Source organism: Dasypus novemcinctus, chromosome 4, assembly GCF_030445035.2.
Source record: "Dasypus novemcinctus isolate mDasNov1 chromosome 4, mDasNov1.1.hap2, whole genome shotgun sequence".
Classification (NCBI taxonomy): domain Eukaryota; kingdom Metazoa; phylum Chordata; class Mammalia; order Cingulata; family Dasypodidae; genus Dasypus; species Dasypus novemcinctus.
In genome coordinates, this window is record NC_080676.1 from 18,013,523 (window position 1) to 18,034,751 (window position 21,229).

Below are 21,229 nucleotides of genomic sequence, written 5' to 3' on the forward strand. Positions count from 1 at the left end.
CTATTGTTATTATTCCCATTTTAAAGAAGAAGAGACTGAAGCCTAGTGAAAATAAATAAATTATCCAAGCTTACACATTTATTAAAGTAGTTAGTAGCAGATCTTGAGCCTATGAAGTCCATCTAAAAAAATTCTAATTCCTTACCTCCATGCTATATAGCTTCTTTATCTCTTCTCTCTCTCCTAAATATGTTAACAAAATGAAACCATTTTTAAGTTGTTATCCTTCATGATCCGATGGACTTTCTAAAATCAATTTTTGGGGAAAAAAAATCTAGAAAAGGTGACAGCCTCTGTTTGACAGGCTGGAGAGCCCTGATGTGGCAGACATTGTCCAGAATGTAGAGCAAGCTGCTGCTGCTGCTGCTGCCAGATTTAACCCTATGAAGGTAAGAAAGATTAGTATGTTATTAACTAATTAAAGGGTTAGGAAACTATTCTCCAAAAATCTTTGATTTATAAAATAAATTGCGGTCACCCCTTGGGCTGAAGCGTGGTTTGCTGGCCTGGCGGGGGAGCGGCCGCGGTAGGCCAAGCGCTGCCCCCATAATAGGGTGGCTGGTCGGACTCACCGCCACCCCTGAAGGGAGCTCGGCATGGGCGCAGAGTGCCCTCGGGTCTCCCCTTCTCGGCAGCCATGCTTCCGCGGCCGCCCCTCCTCCCGGATGGCGCCACACGATGCCTTCTTTCTCCCTGCGCAGGCGCAGGGCAGAAAATTCCAGTCTGCCCTTTTCCCCTCCCCCGACAGCAGCAACAGCCAGGTGTGGGCGGAAAAATCCAGCCCGCCCTTTTCCCCTCCCCCGACAGCAGCAACAGCCAGGTGTGGGCGGAAAAATCCAGCCCGCCCTTTTCCCTTCCCCCGACAGCAGCAACAGCCAGGCGTGGGCGGGAAACTCAAGTCTGCCCTCCACCCCAGCAACAGCAGCCACCAATCCCTAAACCCTGCCCCTTCCCCCAGCAACAGCGACAGCCAATCCCTAACCACCACCCCTCCCCCGTCCAGTACCGCCCACTGACCTTTCGCCGGCAACCAATCAGAACAGGGCGTGGCTTCGACCAATCAGCCTTCCCCAGCCCCTATAAAACTGTTGCCTCTCCCTCAGTAAAGTGGACTTGCGTGTTTACCTTGTCTCCGCGGTAGTTCTTCTGCCGTGCGCCCTCCAGTCCTGAGAGCCCCCGACAAGGGCCTGGCCTCCCTTGTCCCCAGTTCGTCGCCTGCTTCTCCGGGCGACCCCTTCGTCGCCGGCTTCGCCGGGCGACCCCTTCGTCGCCGGCTTCGCCGGGCGACCCCGTCAGCCGAACCGCGCAACCCCTTGTGAGACCGATCCCTCGTCCCAGGTGGGACCGACCCCTCGTCCCAAGCGGGACCGACCCCTCGTCCAGAGCTGGACCGACCCCTCGTCCGCAGCCAGACCCCACCTCTACCGACCGAGCAAGCCACCGCAATAAATGAATATGGTTGGTTTATTTTTTAGAGATCCCTTTACTAAATTGAGGCAGCAAGGACTTGACTGGTGGCAATTCCTTACTTTAAAACCTATCACCTTCCCATTCATACCCACTACCTCTTTCCCATCCCTTTGCCTTAGCTTTTAGTAATAACTAGGAAGAAGTGGCTTCTTGTTGTCATCTAGCTCTTAAAGTAAAAAATAAGAAATAGTAACTTCATTCTGTCTCTAATCCCTATGTTGTTTCATACCAACACAAAAGTCCAGCCATATGTTTAGAATAAGACTTTACAAAGAAAACACTTCTCTCTGTGCGTTGTAAATACTGAATTTTTTTCACATTAAGAAATGTGGTGCTCGCTTCGGCAGCACATATACTAAAATTGGAACGATACAGAGAAGATTAGCATGGCCCCTGCGCAAGGATGACACGCAAATTCGTGAAGCGTTCCATATTTTTTAAAATAAAGAGATGACCAGAAAGCAACAAAAATCTACGAACCAAACCAATAATCAGGAAAACATGGCTGAATCCAATCAACAAACCAATAATCACGAAGGGGAGCAAAACTTGGCACAAGCAATGAAAGATCTCAGAACATTTATCACCGACAAATTTGATGCAGTAATGAAAGAGGTTAACAACATGAAGACATCACTTGGAGGGGAAATTGCAGACATACGCAAAAACATAACAGATATGATGGGAATGAACACCACAGTTCAAGAAATCAAAAATACACTTGCAGCAAATATTAGCAGACTAGAAGAGACAGAGCAGAGAATTAGTGATGTGGAAGACAGTACATCAGAAATCAAACAGATAGTAGAAGGGGTCAATAAGAAGATAGAAAAAATCCAATTAGGATTTAGGGACCTGAATGACAATGCAAAACGCTCAAACATACGTATTATAGGCATTCCAGAAGGTGAAGAGAAGGGAAAGGGGTCAGAAAGAGTGTTGCAGGAAATAATGACTGAAAACTTCCCAAATCTACTGAAAGAGACAGATGTACATATCCAAGAAGCACAGCGCACTCCACAAGTCATAAACCCCAACAGGCCCACCCCAAGACATATACTTGTCAAATTATCCAATGCTCAAGACAAAGAGAAGATCCTAAAAGCAGCAAGAGAAAAGAAAACCATCACATACAAGGGAAGCTCAATTAGATTAAGTGCTGATTTCTCTTCTGAAACCATGGAGGCAAGAAGACAGTGGTATGATATAGTCAAGGTACTAAAGGAAAAAAATTTCCAACCAAGAATACTCTATCCAGCTAAACTAGCATTCAAACATGATGGAGAGTTCAAAATATTCGCAGACAAACAGAAACTGAAAGAGTATACCAACAAGAAACCTCCCCTTCAAGAAATTCTAAAGGGAGTTCTGCAGGAAGAAAGGAAAAAACAGGAAAGGCAAAGTTGGAGGAGAGTATAAGACCAACAACAACAACAAAAAAGACAAAAAAAAATATACAAACAAAATATGACAAACACAAATCCAATCAAAATATGGCTAACACAAATAATTCCTTGATAGTAATAACACTGAATGTCAATGGATTAAACTCACCTATCAAAAGATTCAGACTGGGACACTGGATAAGGAAATATGACCCATCCATATGCTGTCTACAAGAGACACATCTTAGACCCAGAGACGCATGGAGATTGAAAGTGAAAGGCTGGAAAACAATCATACAAGCTAACAATAACCAAAAAAAGGCAGGAGTAGCTATATTAATATCAGACAAAATAGACTTTAAATGTGAAACAATTGTGAGAGACAAAGAAGGATACTACATTTTAGTCAAAGGGAAAATCTGTCAAGAAGATCGAACAATCATAAATATCTATGCCCCTAACAAGGGTGCCTCTAAATACGTCAGGCAAACGCTGGAAAAACTAAGTGAAAGAATAGATACATCTACAATTATAGTGGGGGATTTTAATACACCACTATCAATTCTGGACAGAACATCTCAAAAGAGAAGCACCAAAGACACAAAACATCTGAATAGTATATTAGAGGAGCTCGATCTAATAGACATATATAGATCGCTACACCCAAACACAGCAGGATATACATTTTTCTCAAGCGCACATGGATCATTCTCCAAGATAGATCATATGCTAGGCCACAAAGAAAGGCTGAACGAATTCAGAAAGATTGAAATCATACAAAACATTATCTCTGACCACAGTGGAGTCAAGCTGGAGATTTGCAAGGGAAAGAAGCCCAGATTTCACACCACGATTTGGAAATTAAACAACACACTCTTAGAAAAACAGTGGGTCAAAGAGGAAATCTCAAAAGAAATCAATGACTACCTTGAAACAAATGATAATGATAACACAACATACCAAAATTTATGGGATGCAGCAAAAGCAGTACTGAGAGGGAAGTTTATAGCCATAAATTCATATATCAAAAAAGAAGAAAGAGCAAAAATTGAAGAACTAACTGCACATTTGAAGGAATTAGAAAAACAACAACAAAGTAACCCAACAGGAAGAAGAAGGAAGGAAATAACAAAGATAAGAGCACAACTAAATGAAATAGAAAATAAGAAAGCACTTGAACAGATAAACAAGACCAAGAGCTGGTTTTTTGAGAAGATTAACAAAATTGACAAACCTTTAGCAACACTAACAAAGAAAAAAAGAGAGAAGATGCAAATACACAAAATAAGAAATGAGAAAGGCGATATCACCACTGACCCCACAGAAATAAAGACTATCATAAGAGGATATTTTGAAAAACTATATTCCAACAAAAATGACAATCTAGAGGAAATGGACAAATTCCTAGAAACACATAAACAGCCCATATTGACAAAAGAAGAAATTGATGATCTTAACAAACCAATCACAAGCAGAGAGATAGAATCAGTTATTAAAAATCTCCCAACTAAGAAGAGCCCAGGGCCAGATGGCTTCACAGGTGAATTCTATAAAACATTCCGGAAAGAACTGACACCAATCCTGCTGAAACTATTCCAAACCATCGAAACAGAAAGAACATTACCCAACTCCTTCTATGATGCCAACATTACCCTAGTACCAAAGCCAAACAAAGACATCACAAGAAAGGAAAATTACAGACCAATTTCTCTAATGAACCTAGACGCAAAAATACTTAACAAAATACTTGCTAATCGTATTCAACAACACATTAAACAAATTATACACCACGACCAAGTGGGATTCATCCCAGGTATGCAAGGATGGTTCAACATAAGAAAATCAATCAACGTAATACACCATATAAACAGATTGAAGGAAAAAAATCACATGATTATATCTATTGATGCAGAAAAAGCATTTGACAAAATACAGCACCCTTTCTTGATAAAAACACTCCAAATGATTGGAATACAAGAAAATTTTTTGAACATGATAAAGAGTATATATGAAAAACCTAAAGCCAATATTGTTTACAATGGAGAAATCCTAGACTCCTTCCCTCTAAACTCAGGAACAAGACAAGGATGCCCACTGTCGCCGCTCCTATTTAACATTGTCTTAGAAGTACTTGCTCGAGCACTGAGGCAAGAACCAGAAATAAAAGGCATTCAAATTGGAAAGGAAGAAGTCAAAATTTCATTATTTGCAGATGACATGATCCTATACATAGAAAACCCTGAGAGATCTACAACGAAGATTCTAGAACTCATAAATGAGTTTAGTAAAGTCGCAGGTTATAAGATCAATGCGCAAAAATCAGTAGCATTTCTGTACACCAATAATGAGCAAGATCAGGAGGAAATCAAGAAACAAATACCATTCACAATAGTAAATAAAAAAATCAAATACTTAGGAATAAATTTAACTAAAGAGGTAAAGAACTTATACACTGAGAACTATACAAGATTGTTCAAGGAAATCAAAGAAGACCTAAATAAATGGAAGACTATTCCTTGTTCATGGATAGGAAGACTGAACATTATTAAGATGTCTATCCTACCAAAATTGATCTACACATTCAATGCAATCCCAATAAAAATCAATGCAGCCTTCTTTAAGGAACTAGAAAAACTAACTATGAAATTTATTTGGAAAGGAAAGAGACCCCGAATAGCCAAAGACATACTGAAAAAGAAAAACGAAATTGGAGGAATCACACTACCTGACTTCAAAACATACTATATAGCTACGGTGGTGAAAACAGCATGGTATTGGCATAAGGAGAGACATATAGACCAATGGAATCGAATTGAAAGCTCTGATATAGAACCTCACATATACAACCACATAATATTCAATAAAGCCACCAAACCCTCTCAACTGGGAGAGAGTGGCCTATTCAACAAATGGTGTCTGGAGAATGGATAGCCATATGTAGAAGAATGAAAGAGGATTACCATCTCACACCTTATACAAAGATCAACTCAAGATGGATCAAAGACCTAAATATAAAAGCCAAGACCATAAAAACCTTAGAAAGCAGTGTAGGGAAACATCTACAGGACCTTGTAATAGGTAATGGATTTATGAATATCTCACCAAAAGCACGAGCAGCAAAAGAACTAATAGATAAATGGGACTTCCTCAAAATTAAAGCCTTCTGCACCTCAAAGGAGTTTGTCAAGAAAGTAAAAAGGGAGCCCACACAGTGGGAGAAAATATTTGGCAATCAGATATCTGATAAGAAACTTATAACTTGCATATATAAAGAACTCCTACATCTTGAAAATAAAAAGATAAACAATCCATTTAAAAAATGGGAAAAAGACTTAAACAGACACTTCTCCGAAGAAGAAATACAAATGGCAAGAAAGCACATGAAAAAATGTTCCAAATCTCTAGCTATCAGGGAAATGCAAATCAAAACCACAATGAGATACCATCTTACACCCATAAGATTGGCAGCTATGAAAAAAACAGAAGAATACAAGTGCTGGAGAGGATGTGAAGGAAGGGGAACACTCATCCACTGCTGGTGGGAATGCAGAAGGATCCAACCATTCTGGAGAACAGTATGGCGGTTTCTCAAAAAACTAGCCATAGATTTGCCATATGACCCAGCAATACCACTGCTGGGAATATACCCAGCAGAACTGAAAACAAGAACACAAACCAATATATGTACACCAATGTTCATAGCAGCATTGTTCACTATTGCCAAAAGTTGGAATCAACCCAAATGCCCATCAACAGACGAGTGGATCAATAAAATGTGGTATATACACACAATGGAATACTACTCGGCTGTAAGAACAAACACACTACAAACACATGTGATAACATGGATGAATCTTGAGAACCTTATGTTGAGTGAAGCAACCCAGACATTGAAGGACAAATACTACATGACCTCAATGATATGAAATAAACAAGCTGCCCTAGATAGCAAGAGACTGAACGATAGGCTTGCAGGAAATCGGAGGGTGGAGGAAGGATATGAGCCGATGTCTGCAGGGGTGGAATTTAAGACGAGATGGTGGTAAGTATGAACACAAAGAAGAGATAAAAGGGGGGCAAGGGGTTGCCTTTGCTTGGGGCTTTGCGGGTTTGAGGGTGGCTGGGGAGGGACGGGTGGGTAACGTTGCCCAAAAGTGGGGGGAGGGAGGGGTAGCATACGAACCAGGAGAGGGTCAGGTGTTGGTGGAGAGTAAAATGCCGAGAAAATCATATCAAAATATAATAAAGAGGGTTACCTGTTTAGAATGCTCGGAGGGGAGGGTCTGATGCAGGACGGGCTCCTGGGGAATGTCTAAATGCTCATTCTGCCAGAGTGGGTGACACCATGGGGTAGAAACCCAAGTAGTGAGAGTGGGGGTGGACCCACATCCTGGGGAGGACTAATGCCATCCAATAGAGGGAACTGTATCCCTCGAGAGAAAGGGTGGCTCCCAGGGCATTGGGGCAGTTGAGCAAGTTAGGCCCTGAACACTATTCCATCTATCTCTGGAAGTGGCTCCTCAGGAAACGGAGGTTGGCTATCACTGAGGGCACTAAGGTGGAAGGGAAAATGGACGTTAAATGTGTGGAACCAAAGTAAATGGGGGGTAAGAGAGGAGTTTCTTGAGAGTACACAAGGATGGATATAAAACATGTAATATTACACCATAACATATAGGAGATGACGGACTGATAATGTAAACCATAATGTAAAACATAGGATAACTAAAAATGTAAAGAACTGTGTATCCTAAAGTATGCACCATAATGTAAATACAGATGTCACCTTGTTAGAAAGCTAATGTCTCAGACTCTGTACATCACTTTAAGTAAATATGATATGAATAGGGCGTAAGAGTATCACTGTGGAAGGGAAAAGGTTTTCTGGTGGATATGTGGGAGTGCTGTATATTATATATATACATTGCTGTGGTCTAGGACTCCTGTGAAGAAAAGCTGAATAATTAGGGGGGGGGGGGGGGAAAAAAAAAAAAAGAAAAAAATAGGATGTGGAATTTTTTCAAGTCAACATTCTTTATCTAAGTTCTTTATCTAACTTTATCCAAGTTCTTTATCTATCCTTTAAACTCATCGCTATATGCCATTCCCTAGTAAGGGACCATGACATTATATTGGGCTTCAAATTTCGGGGAGTTCTGGATCACAGAGTGTTTCAACAATGGCAATGGAGGGATACTGGTATGGGATACCAATGACAGATGATATATGACTGACAGGGAGCTGTACAGAACATATGTCCAGGGTGCATGGTAATGTTTGGATATACTCATAGTGGCAACAATTAAAAACCACAGTAGGGGGGGTACTGGGTTCCCGGCCAGTGGTGCTCTGTCGTGGTCCCTAGGGGAGCAGCGACAGTCTCCCAGGTACAGTGGTGGGGACCGGGAGGGAGTGAGGGTTCAACAGTGAGCCCCTGATACTAATGACTATGCTTGTGAGCTGATAAACCCAAAATAATAACAAGGCCTAGAGCAACTTTGTGCCTGGGAATTTCCTTCTGTCAGCCTTCATGTTACTCAAATGTGGCCAGTCTCGAAGCCAAACTCAGCATGTAAATGCAATGCCTTCCCCCCAGCGTGGGACATGACACCCGGGGATGAGCCTCCCTGGCAACGAGGGACCACTATCAACTACCAACTGATGATGCAACTGGAAAATGACCTTATATGGAAGGTTCAATGCGGATCAGCAGAATATCCATGTCTACATAAAATACCATGACTTTAAAATGCTGTTTGACCTAAAGTAAGGGGGAAAAGGAAAGGAGAAATGAGTTTATATGGCTACGAGTTTCTAAAAAAGAGTCTGGAGGCTGGCAGAAGGTTTGCCCTCATGCACAACTGAGCAGAGTCAGAGAGACAGATAAAGCAGATACAACCCCCAGATATTGGTTCCTTTGAGGGCTAAAGAGACCCATGGGAGTTATGGTCATGGCTGATGGGGTTAACTACCAGGGCAGATGGCCCCTCTTTGGAAATGGTGTTTATGTGTGATGAATCTGGACTCAGATGGGATCTCCCTTCATAAGACTTTCATGCTAATGTGCTGGAGGTGCAGTTAATGTTGGGGTTTAAGATATATTTAGGGGATTTGAATCTCTGGACTGACAATGTGATAGCCAGATCCTGAGCCTCAACAGACTCCAGCACCTACAATCTGATTTATTGGACTTACCACACTCAGCTAAGATGGAGGTGAAGAAGGACAACCACCACACCATGGAGCCTAGAGTGATTACAACTGAAAATGGGAGGATTGCATCCAGCATCCAGGTGGAATCTGAGCCTCCTCTTGACATAAAGGTGCAATGGACACAACCAATCCAGTGTCCACATAGAAGAGGTGGCATTGGATTGGGAAAAGTGGACATAATGGACAAAGGGTATGGGGAAAGGCAGGAAGAGATGAGAGGTGGAGGCATCTTCGGGACATGGAGCTGCCCTGGATGGTGCTTCAGAGGTAATCACCGGACATTGTAAATCCTCACAGGGCCTACATGATGGAATAGAGGAGAGTATGGGCCATGATGTGAACCAATGTATATGAGGTGCAGAGGTGCCCAAAGATGTACTTACCAAATCCAATGGATGTGTCATGATGATGGGAACGAGTGTTGTTGGGGGGGGGGGAGAGAGGGGGTGGGGGGGTGGGGTTGAATGGGACCTCACATATATATTTTTAATGTAATATTATTACAAAGTCAATAAAAAATAAAAAAATTAAAAAAAAAAAAGAAATGTGATGCAAAGAATTACTCTGAGTCTGCTGCAGGGTGTGAAGCTCTTAGGCCCTTGGGTTGCTGATTTATAAGCTTGATGTCAACATGCTGTATCTTTTTATATCCTGGTATATAATGCAGTTATACAGGGCTCTTAAGCTATTAAGACATCTTCACTGACATTGCGATTTGTGTCTATGTTTTATACCACATTAAATTCTCTTCTTTCTAGCCCACAGACGTAGACTTCTGGCCTAGGCTAGAGCTTAATCTCATAATGTAATGAAAAATGTAAACTTGCCCCAGAGAAAGTTGCTGTTTGAAACCTGTACCACCCAATCAATTGATTTGTTGTGTATATGACTTTAGAGTTAAATAGAAATCTGTCCATGGCATAATTAAGGTAATTTCCAAAAGTAGCAGTTTTAACATCCAGTACAGTAAACCTTTCCATTTGAAAAAGAGCTTGTATGGAGGCGGGGACAGGATGGCATCAGAATAAGTGCATCTCTCCTACAAAGACCGGCTGAGTGGGGACAAAATCCTGCCTAAGTGAGCTGTTCTGGGAACCGACAAAGCAGGAGGCTTCAGGATATTGATCTGGAGAGAGTGCGACAAAAAGAGTGATAGCTCAAGTTAAAACGGTGAGTTTCTGGCACTTGAGGCTGGAGCTGTGGGACAGGAAGCAAACTGGCATTCCCTGAACCTGGCGGGTAACTCAGCCAGAGCAGACAAACTCTGAGAGTGGGAGGGTTCTGAGGAAGGGTGGAGAAGGGTCCCACGAGTGCGGGTTAAATTCTCTGGACCCCCTTTTTTGAGCTTTGAGGAACATACCGGCTGCCTTGAGGAGAAACCAGAAAGAGGGGAGAGGAGAATCTGCTGAGGCAGCCTGATTTACCTAGCCTCCCTGTGATAGGGAAAATTGGCCTGGGAGAAGGTGAAGTGAGGAAATTAAGTAGTCCTGTGTAACACACCTAAGGGAGGGGGACAGTAGGAAGTGCTTAACAAGCTTCCAAGAGCATCTTTAGGGTTCCCTGCAAGGTGTGGGTGCTCTCTCTCAAAGAAACTGAGAGTCGTCATTTTCTGTGGTGAGTTAATTCACTAGGGCCCATTTGGATTTCAAAAGGGAACTCACACTCAGGCTTCCTGCTGCATTGGGAGGAAAAGCAGTTAGGAAAAAAAAAAAGGGGGGGGGGGTTGGGAAGGACAGATTCCTACTCATCAGTTTATCCAATTGCAAAGAGTTGATCCTGCCCCAGAGAAAGGGACTCATTTTGAAGAGCAAATCAACCCAGAAAGAAAGTTTAGCTCAGTGGAAGAGTTTCATTCTTGACTGTGCAAGGTCTCTAGTTCAGTTCCCGGCTCCTCTGAGAGTAGTGACCCACTGGGATATTAAACATTTAGCTGATACTTTAAGCAGGGAAAACATACACATTATCCTTGTATTAGCTTCCCTTGGGTCTCTTATTTTTCCTAAAAAATAAAAAAAAGATTACTTTTGTTATATCTTTTGTTATATAATTTAACTTAGTTTACACACTAAAACCCACTTCAAAATCTGCAGTGAGAAAGCTGCAAGGTAATTGATTGATAAACACCAGCAGCCTGACAGCTACTCAGGGGCTTAAGAAGGAAGTCTCGTTTTTCTTAATGTTTGGTTGACTCCTTGCCAGTGGGTTTGTCCGGTTTTGTTTGTTTGTTTGTTTTCTTGTCTTTCCTTCATCTTTATCCTCCTTCCCCTTTTTTTAAAACTAGGTGCTGCTGGCTTGTTTCCTGTTTGCTGTGTTTCCTCTTCCTCAATTTTCCTCTTTTCTGTGTGTACTGATTTTGTCTACCAACACTATCTCTTTTCCTTCCTACATTTTTCTATCTTCCACCTTCTGTTGTTGCTCTTACATTCCACCTCTCTTTATTGAGCCCCTCTTTTTTCTGGCTTTTTTATTTCTAACATTTCTATTCTGTTTTCTATCTTTTATTAACTCTGTCTATTATTGTCCTTTCTTTTCTCTTTCTCTCTATCCCCACCATGCTGGCCTTTTAATTCATACTATATCCTTCTCCATAATCAGTTTCCCATTTCATTGTAGATACCCCACTTCTTAATCCCTATAACTCTACAGTGCTTACATGAGTTTAATATTCATTCAACCAAGTCTTATACAGTTCTTCTGCTAACATATACTACCAATATTACTATTATACTTTGTCTTTTCTTACCTCTTTCGCTTTCCCTGGTGTTGGAGACTTGGGCCCAAAGAGTATCAGGAATGAAAGAAAGAAAAAGGAGAGAGAGAGAGAGAGAGAACAAGAGAGCTGAGATCAGGGGTCTGCAAGTAGAGACTCATCAGATAACTTTATTAGTTTACAAGGGGCTCTATATATACCGCAGTCTACCTGAGAACAAGCAGCAACATGCAGTTAACTATCAGCATTACTCATAGTCTAATGAATTAAAACAATCTTTTCTTAAGGTACAGAGTCTAAGTGTTCTATTTACTACAAAATGTTATCTGCTCATCTTTTCTTTCAGCCTTTAACAGCTTCATCCTGTTTGCTGGGAACTCTTAATTACCGCATTCCTTAGGTTGCAAGTATAGCCATGGAAGCAGAACATCTCACCTTGCGAGACCACTGTGCCTCTGTTTCCAACACCCTAGCCCTAATTTTTTCCTTCAAGAAAACTTAGACAACAAAAGGAGTAGAGTAAGGAGAACAAAGTGTCAAAGAGAACAATTAACACACACACAAAAACAGCAACTAAATAAAACCCAACTAGAGGGAGAAGCTAATCAACTGAACAAACCCATCAAGATAAAATAATGACCAGACAGCAACAAAAAATTACAAACCATGCTAATAATCAGGAAGACATGGGCCAGCCCAATGAACAAACTGAAAACCAGTAAGAGGAGCAGAACATCAAGCAGCCTATCAAAGTTCTCCAAACAAATATGATGGACCACCTTAATAAAGTGAAGGAAGAGATTAAGGATATAAGAAAACACTTGGAGAGCACACTGAAGAAATTGTAGCATACTCAAAAAGATAATGGATATGATGGTGATGAATGGCACAAACCAGGAAATCAAAAGTACACTCTCAGCAAATAACAGAAGATTTGAACAGGCAGAGGAAATAAGTAGTGATGTGGAAAACAATACATCAAAAATCAAACAGATAGTAGAATTGATAGATAAAAAGATAGAAAAAAATCCAGCAGGGACTTAAGGATATGAATGACAGTGCAAAATGCACAAACATATGCATTATAGGCATCTCAGGAGGAGAAGAGAAGGGAAAGGGGACAGAAGGAATGTTGGAGGAAATAATTACTGAAAACTTTCCAGACCTATTGAGGGAGATGGATGTACATGTCCAGGAAGCACAACACACCCCAAACAGTATAAATCCAAACAGGCCTACTCCAAGACATATACTTGTCAAATTATCCAATGCTCAAGACACAGAGAAAATACTGAAGGTAGCAAGAGAAAAGAGAACCATCACATACAAGAGAAGCTCAATAAGATTAAGTGCTAAATCTCATCTGAAACCATGAAGTCAAGAAGGCAGAGGTATGATGTGGTTCAAGGTACTAAAAGAAAAAATTTCCAGCCAAGAATACTCCATCCAGCAAAGCTGGCATTCAAAAATGATGGTGAATTCAAAATATTCACAGATAAACAGAAATTAAGAGAATATGCCAATAAGAAACCTACCTTTCATGAAATACTAAAGGGAGTTCTGCAGGTTGAAAAAATTAAACAGGAGAGACAGAGTTGGAGGAGAGTGTAAGAAGAACTAAAAAGACAAAAAGAGAAATAAAAACAATATATGACATACACAAATCCAAAGAAAATACGAGTAATATAAGTAATTCCTTGAGAGTAATAACACTGAATGTTAATGGATTAAACTCACCAGTCAAGAGACACAGATTGGCAGAATGGATAAGGAGATATGACCCATCTATGTGCTGTCTACAAGACACCCACCTTAGATGCAGGAATTCAAGGAGGTTGAAAGTGAATGGCTGGAAAACAATCTTACAAACAAACAATAACCAAAAAAGGGTGGGAGTAGCTATACTAATATTGCACAAAATAGACTTTAAATGCAAAACTATTGTGAGAGACAAAGATGGAAACTACATATTAGTAAAAAGGGTGTTCTCTCAAGAAGAAATAACAATCATAAACATTTATACACCTCACCAGGGCACCTCAAAATACATGAGGCAACTATTGGAAAAATTAAGTGGAGAAATAGATGGCTCTAAATTATATTGGGGAACTTTAATACACCATTACCACCATTAGGTAGAATATCTCAACAAAGAATCAATAAAGAAACAAAGACTTTGAATAATATATTAGATGATCTGAACCTAATAGACATATACAGTACACTACACCCAAATACTGTAGAATATACATCCTTCTCAAATGGACATATATCACTCTCCAAGATAGACCACATGCTAGGCCACAGAGAAAGTCTCAATGAATTCAGAAAGCTGGAAATCATGCAAAATCAATGAATGAAGCGGGATTTCTGCAAGGGCCAGAGAACCAGATTAGGAATAAAGTTGTGGAAGTTAAACAACACACTCTTAGACAAACATTGGGTCAAGGAGGAAATCTCAAAATGAATCAGTAACTACCTTAAAACCAATGAAAATGACAACAAAACATATCAAAACTTATGGGGTGCAGCAAAAGCTGTACTGAGAGAAAAATTCATAGGCATAAATTTATATATATATAATATATAAAGATATATATAGAGATAGAGAGATATATATAGATATATAGATATAGATATAGATATAGATATAGATATAAAGTAAGCACTACAATTGAAAACCTAACTGCACACTTGGAGGAATTAGTAAAAAAACAACAAACTAACCCCAAAGCAAGAAGAAAGAAAGAAAGAAAGAACAAAGATCAGAAGAGAACTAAATGAAATAGAAAATAAGAAAGCACTAGAAAAAATAAAAGAAAGAGCTAGTTCTTTGAGTAAATCAATAAAATTGACAAACCCTTAACTAGACTAACAAAGAAAAGAAAAGAGAGAAGATGCATGCAAATACACAAAATAAGAAATGAGAAAAGGGATATCACCATTGACCACACAAAAATAAAAAGTATCATAAGAGGATAATTTGAAAAACCATATGACAGCTAGAAGGACAGTTTAGAGGAAATGGACAAATTCCTAGAAACACACAAGCAGCCTACATTGATGAAAGAAGAAATTGATGATCTCAACAAACCAATCAAAAGTAAAGAGATAGAATCAGTCATTAAACATCTCCCAACAAAGAAGAGACCTGGGCCAGACAGCTTCACAGGTGAATTCTACCATATATTACAGAAAGAACTAACACCAATCTTGCTTAAACTCTTCCAAAAAATTGAAATGGAAGGAACATTGCCTAACTCATTCTATGATGCCAAATTACTCTAATACTGAAGCCAAACAAATATACCACAAGAAAGGAAAATTACAGACCAATCTTTCTAATGAACCTAGATGCTAAAATTCTCAACAAAATACTTGCTAATCATATTCAACAACACATCAAATGAATTATGCACCATGACCAAGTGGGTCTCATCCCTGATATGCAAGGATGGTTCAACATAAGAAAATCAATCAATGTAATACAGCATATAAAGAGATTGAAAGAAAAAAAAATCACATGATCATATCTACAGATGCAGAAAAACATTCAACAAACTACAGCATGCGGCGGCTTGCTCGGTCGGTAGAAGTGGGGTCTGGCTGCGGACGAGGGGTCGGTCCCGCTTGGGACGAGGGGTCGGTCCCGCTTGGGACAAGGGGTCGGTCCGGCAGCAGATGAGGGGTCGGTCTCACAGGGGTTGCGTGGTTCGGCTGACGGGGTCGCCCGGCGAAGCCGGCAACGAAGGGGTCGCCCGGCGAAGCAGGCGACGAACTGGGGACAAGGGAGGCCAGGCCCTTGTCGGGGGCTCTCAGGACTGGAGGGCGCACGGCAGAAGAACTACCGCGGAGACAAGGTAAACACGCAAGTCCACTTTATTGAGGGAGAGGCAACAGTTTTATAGGGGCTGGGGAAGGCTGATTGGTCGAAGCCACGCCCTGTTCTGATTGGTTGCCGGTGAAAGGTCAGTGGGCGGTACTGGACGGGGGAGGGGTGGTGGTTAGGGATTGGCTGTCGCTGTTGCTGGGGGAAGGGGCAGGGTTTAGGGATTGGTGGCTGCTGTTGCTGGGGTGGAGGGCAGACTTGAGTTTCCCACCCACGCCTGGCTGTTGCTGCTGTCGGGGGAGGGGAAAAGGGCAGACTGGAATTTTCCGCCCTGCGCCTGTGCAGGGAGAAGGAAGAAGAAGGGTGCCGCCCCACAAGCATCGTGTGGCACCATCTGGGAGGAGGGGCGGCCGCGGAAGCATGGCTGCCAAGAAGGGGAGACCCGAGGGCACTCTGCGCCCATGCCGAGCTTCCTTCAGGGGTGGCGGTGAGTCCGACCAGCCACCCTATTATGGGGGCAGCAGCTTGGCCTACCGCAGCCGCTCCCCTGCCAGGCCAGCAAACCACGCTTCAGCCCGAGGGGTGACCACAACAGCACTCTTTCCTGATAAAACACTGCAAAAGATTGGAATAGAAGGAAACTTTCTGAACATGATGAAGGGTAGATATGAAAAACTCACAGCTAATACCATTTACAATGGTGAAATCCTAAAATCTTTCCCTCTAAGATCAGGAACAAGACAAGGATGCTAACTATCACCATTCCTATTTAACATTATGTTAGAAGTACTTGCTCAAGTACTGAGACAAGAAAAAGATATAAAAGTCATCCAAATTTGAAAGGAAGAAGTCAAAATTTCACTATGTGCAGATGACATAATTCTATACATAGAAAGCCCTGACAAATCTAAAACAAAGCTTCTCAAGCTGATAAATGAGTTCAGTAAAGTTGCAGGTTATAAGGCCAATGCACAAAAATCAGTAGCATTTCTGTACATCAATAATGAGCAATCTGAAAAGAAAATCAAGAAAAAAAATACCATTTAAATAGTATATTAAAAATAATTTACCTAGGAATAAATTTAAAGATGTAAAAGACTTACACACAGAAAACTACATAACACTGTTCAAGGAAATCAATGAAGACTTAAATAAATGGAAGAATATTCCGTGTTAATGGATAGGAAGACTAAGTATCATTAAGATGTCTATCCTACCCAAACTAATCTACAGATTCAATGCAATTCCAATAAAAATCAACACAGCATTTTTTAAACTTTTTAAAAAGATTTATTTATTTATTTATTTCTCTTCCCCCCCACCCACACACACACCTTGGTTGTCTGTTCTCTGTGTTTCTTTTTGTTGCATCATCTTGTTGTGTCAGCTCTCCATGTGGGCAGCGCCATTCCTGGGCATGCTGCACTTTCTTTCACACTGGGCAGCTCTCCTTACAGGGCTCACTCCTTGCGCATGGGGCTCCCCTATGTGGGGAACACCCCTGCGTGGCACGGCACTCCTTGCATGCATCAGCACTGCACATGGGCCAGCTCCACACAGGTCAAGGAGGCCTGGGGTTTGAACTGTGGACCTCCCATGTGGTAGATGGATGCCCTAACCACTGGGCCAAGTCCGTCGCCCAACACAGCATTTTTTAATGAACTGTAAAATCTATGAAAGTTATTTGGAAGAGAAAGAGGCCCCAAATAGCCAAAGACATATTGAAAAAGAAAAATGAAACCAGAGAAATCACACTAACTGACTTTAAAACTTATTACAGAGCTATAGTTGTCAAAACTGCATGATTTTGGCACAAAGATAGACATATTGTCTAATGGTACCAAACTGACAGTTCTGATATAGATCCTCGCATATAGAATCAACTGATACTTGACAAGGCCACCAAACCCACTCAACTGGGAGAGAATGGCCTCTTCAACAAGTAGTGCTTGGAGAAGTGGTTATCCATATGCAAAAGAATGAGTGGAATATCATCTCATACCTTATACAAAAATCAACTCAAGATGGAGCAAATATAAGAGCCAAGACCATATAGACCTTGGAAGACAATCTACAGGATCTTGTAATAGGAAATGGCTTCATGAACTTCGCACTCAAAGCATGAGCTACAAAAGAAAAAATAAATAAATGGGGCTTCCTCAAAACTAAAGCCATCTGTACCTCAAAGGAGTTTATCAAGAAAGTGAAAAGACAGAAAATATTTGGTAACCATATATGTGATAGGAGCCTAATTCCAGCATATGTAAAGAAATTCTATATCTCAAAAATAAAAAGATGAACAACCCATTTTTAAAAGGGGCAAGAGATTTTAACAGATGCTTTTCCAAAGAAGAAATACAGATAGCTAAGAAGCACATGAAAAGATACTCAACATCACTGCTATTAGGGAAATGCAAATCAAAACTACAATGAGATACCATCTTACAACTATTTGATTGGTGGCTACTAAAAAACAGAGTATTACAAGTGTTGGAGAGGATGTGGGGGCATGGAAATCCTCATCCACTGCTGGTGGGAATGTAAAAGGATCCTGTCATTGTGGAGGATAGTTTGGCAAGTTCATCAAAAAACTAGCTGTAGATTTGCCATATGACCTAGCAATTCCACTGCTGGGTATATACCTAGAACAACTGAACACAAGGACATAAACTGATATATGCACACCAATGTTCATAAAGGTATTACTTACTATTGCCATAGTTGGAATCAATCCAAATGCCCATCAACAGATGATTGAATAAATAAAATGTGGTATATACATACAATGGAATACTACTCAGCTGTAAGAAGGAATACGGTACTAACACAGTAATACAGTGGAATAACATAGATGAATCTTGAGGACTTACATTGAGTGAAGCAAGCCAGACAATGAAGGACAGATACTACATGACCTCTCTGATATGAATTAAGCAAATCAAGCTGCCTCAGAGAGCTAGAGACTGATAAATAGACTTACAGGAAATAGGGGGGGATAGGAAGTTTGTGAGCTGAAATCCATGGGTGAAATCCATAATAAAATGGAGGTAAGTATTGTGCATTGAAGGTATTGGACAGGGGAATAGGGATACTATAGGGTGGGGCTTTGCAGGCTTGAGAGGTATTAGGGTTGGGAGGATGGGTCAGATGGCCCATGGAATTGGGGGGAGGGTTGGGAGGGTGCAGGTGAACATGGGAGATTGTCAGGTATGTGGCTGAAATTATACTGTTGAGAAGACTCTAGAAAATATAAGGAAGAGTTACTAGTTTAAGATGTTTGACATGGAGCATCCAGCACAGGGTACACCTGGGGCAGGCTTCTAGGGAATGTGTGAGTGCTTATCTTGTCATAATGTGTTATATCAGTGGGTGGAGATCCATACAATGAACAGGAAGGTGTTATGCCCCCATCATGGGGAGGTCTTATGTTCTCAAACAGAGGAGAGGGTGTCTCTCAAGAGCATTGTTGCAAGTATCTATGTACCTTGTCCTTCAAGCAATAAGTCTTGGTTGTCATTGTGGGCCCTGAGGGGAGGTGGAGAGAGGAATAGAATTGTTGGAAGAGTGGGTAACGAGAAGGCAGTGGAAGTGTTCTGCATGATCCTGCAATGATGGATACAGGCCATGTTAAATAACACCAAAAATTTATAAAGGTGTGTAGTCTAAAATGTAAACCATAATGTAACCAAAAAATTATAAAAGTATACTGTCTAAAATATAAAGCATAATGTTAACCATAATGGAACCATAGTAAGTAGCTATGTTTCAATATCTGTACATCAGCTGCAGCAAATGTAACATCCACATGTAAAAAGATCATTGCTGGGGAAGGAGGAAAAGGGTTTGATGTTGAGTATATGGCCACTCCCTATATTCTATACGTGACTTTACAGTGACCTAAAACTTTTTTGAAGACCTAATAAAAAAAAAAAAAGGATGTAGACACTGAGGAAGAAATGGAAGAGATTGCCTTGCCATTGTACATAAAGGGCAATACATATTACAGTGATGAAAGGCAAAACATCAAAAAAAATTTTTCTTATGATATTTTTCATTTTTTTAATACCTTCATTTATTTTTAACTTTATTTTATTTTTTCTAAATTATCATATATTCTATTTCTAATCTTTAAACCTATCATTACCATTTCATTTCCCTAATAATTGAATTTAGCAGTATATTCAACTTCATTTTTAAAGAAGTTTTGGATCACAGAGGGTTTCAACTATGGCAGGGAGGAGCACTGATGTGGAGTGTCATTGATGGGGGATGCATGGGTGGGAGGGATTCTCCTGGGCATGCATATTGGGTATATAGATATGTTCAGATGTTCATTGGGTATTGACGTGGGGGTAGAGTTTCTCATGACAACTGAGGGAGTGCTGAGTTCCCATTCCAGGAAACTCTGTTGCACTCCCCAATGGAGCAGCAACAATCCCCCAATTACAAGGGCAAAGACCAGTGGAGAAGGAAGGTCCAATGATGAGCACTTGTTACAGATGATTGTGCATAGGAGCCTGTGTGCTTGAAATTTCACCTAGACCTAGAGTTGCAAGGTGCCTAAGAGTTACCTCCTGAGAGGATCCATGTTGCTCAAATTGGCCAGTCTCTAAGCCAAACCCAGTATGTAAAGGCATTACCTTCCCTCCAGCATGGGACATGACTTCTGGGGATGAGCCTCCCTGGCACCGAGGGAGTACTACCAAGCACCAGCTGGTGATGCAACTAGAAAAAGTCCTTGAATAAAAGGAGGAAATGGTAAAGACAAATTAGTTTATATAGCTAAGAGTCTTCAAAATAAGTTGGGAGGTCATCAGAGGGGTCGTGCTTATGCACATCTCAGCAGGGTCTCAAGGACAGTCAAAGTAAATACAATCCCAGGTAGTGGTACTCTTGAGGGCTATGGAGACACCCAGGCCCTATGGTCATAACAGATGGCTCTGGAGTTCAGTGCCTTGCTAGTGGGCCCTACTTTAGAATTTGTGCTCCTTAGTGTGATGGAGTGGGATTCACATGTGACCTCTCTACACATTCCTGTTCTGTCACTTTTTACTGAAACTGTGATTGGTGCTGGGGTTGGTGTATGATCAGGATACTTGAATCTTTGGATGATCTATGTGTCAGCTGGGCCCTGAGCCTCAGCAGAGTTGCAAAACCTACTCTCCGGTTCGTTGGACTTACCCAGGTCAGCTAACAGGGAGGTGAAGATGGTCACCCACCCACACCAGGGAACTGAGAGAATATACAGTTGCAAGCAGGAGAATTCCATCCATCAGCCATGTGGGATCTAAGCCCCCTCTCAATTTAGAGGTGGAGTGGACATCACCATCCCAGGATCCTCAGAATGGATGAATAAAATATGGATTAGATTGGACTTACTGGTTTTCTACTATAGAAATATTGTGACTCTAGCAATGGAAGAAATTATATCATTGATGTGGAGACAGTGACCATGGGAGTTGCTGGAGGCAGGGAAAGGGAAAGGGAGGTGTGAGATAGTGGGGCACTTTCGGGATTTGGAGTTGTCCTCAATAATATTGCAGAGACAGAAGCAGGACATTATATATCCTTTCATAACCCACTGAATGGACCGGGAGAGAGTGTGAACTACAACATAAACTA

The 21,229-nt window shown here is 41.1% G+C and overlaps 1 non-coding gene across 1 annotated transcript; it reads left to right on the plus strand.

Annotated features, from left to right (window-relative positions):
* Window positions 1-1,801: 1,801 nt before the first annotated feature.
* LOC111760822 (U6 spliceosomal RNA) lies at window positions 1,802-1,908 on the plus strand. The gene has a single exon (XR_002794406.1). It is a non-coding gene; the product is annotated as a U6 spliceosomal RNA (small nuclear RNA).
* The last annotated feature ends 19,321 nt before the right edge of the window (window positions 1,909-21,229 follow it).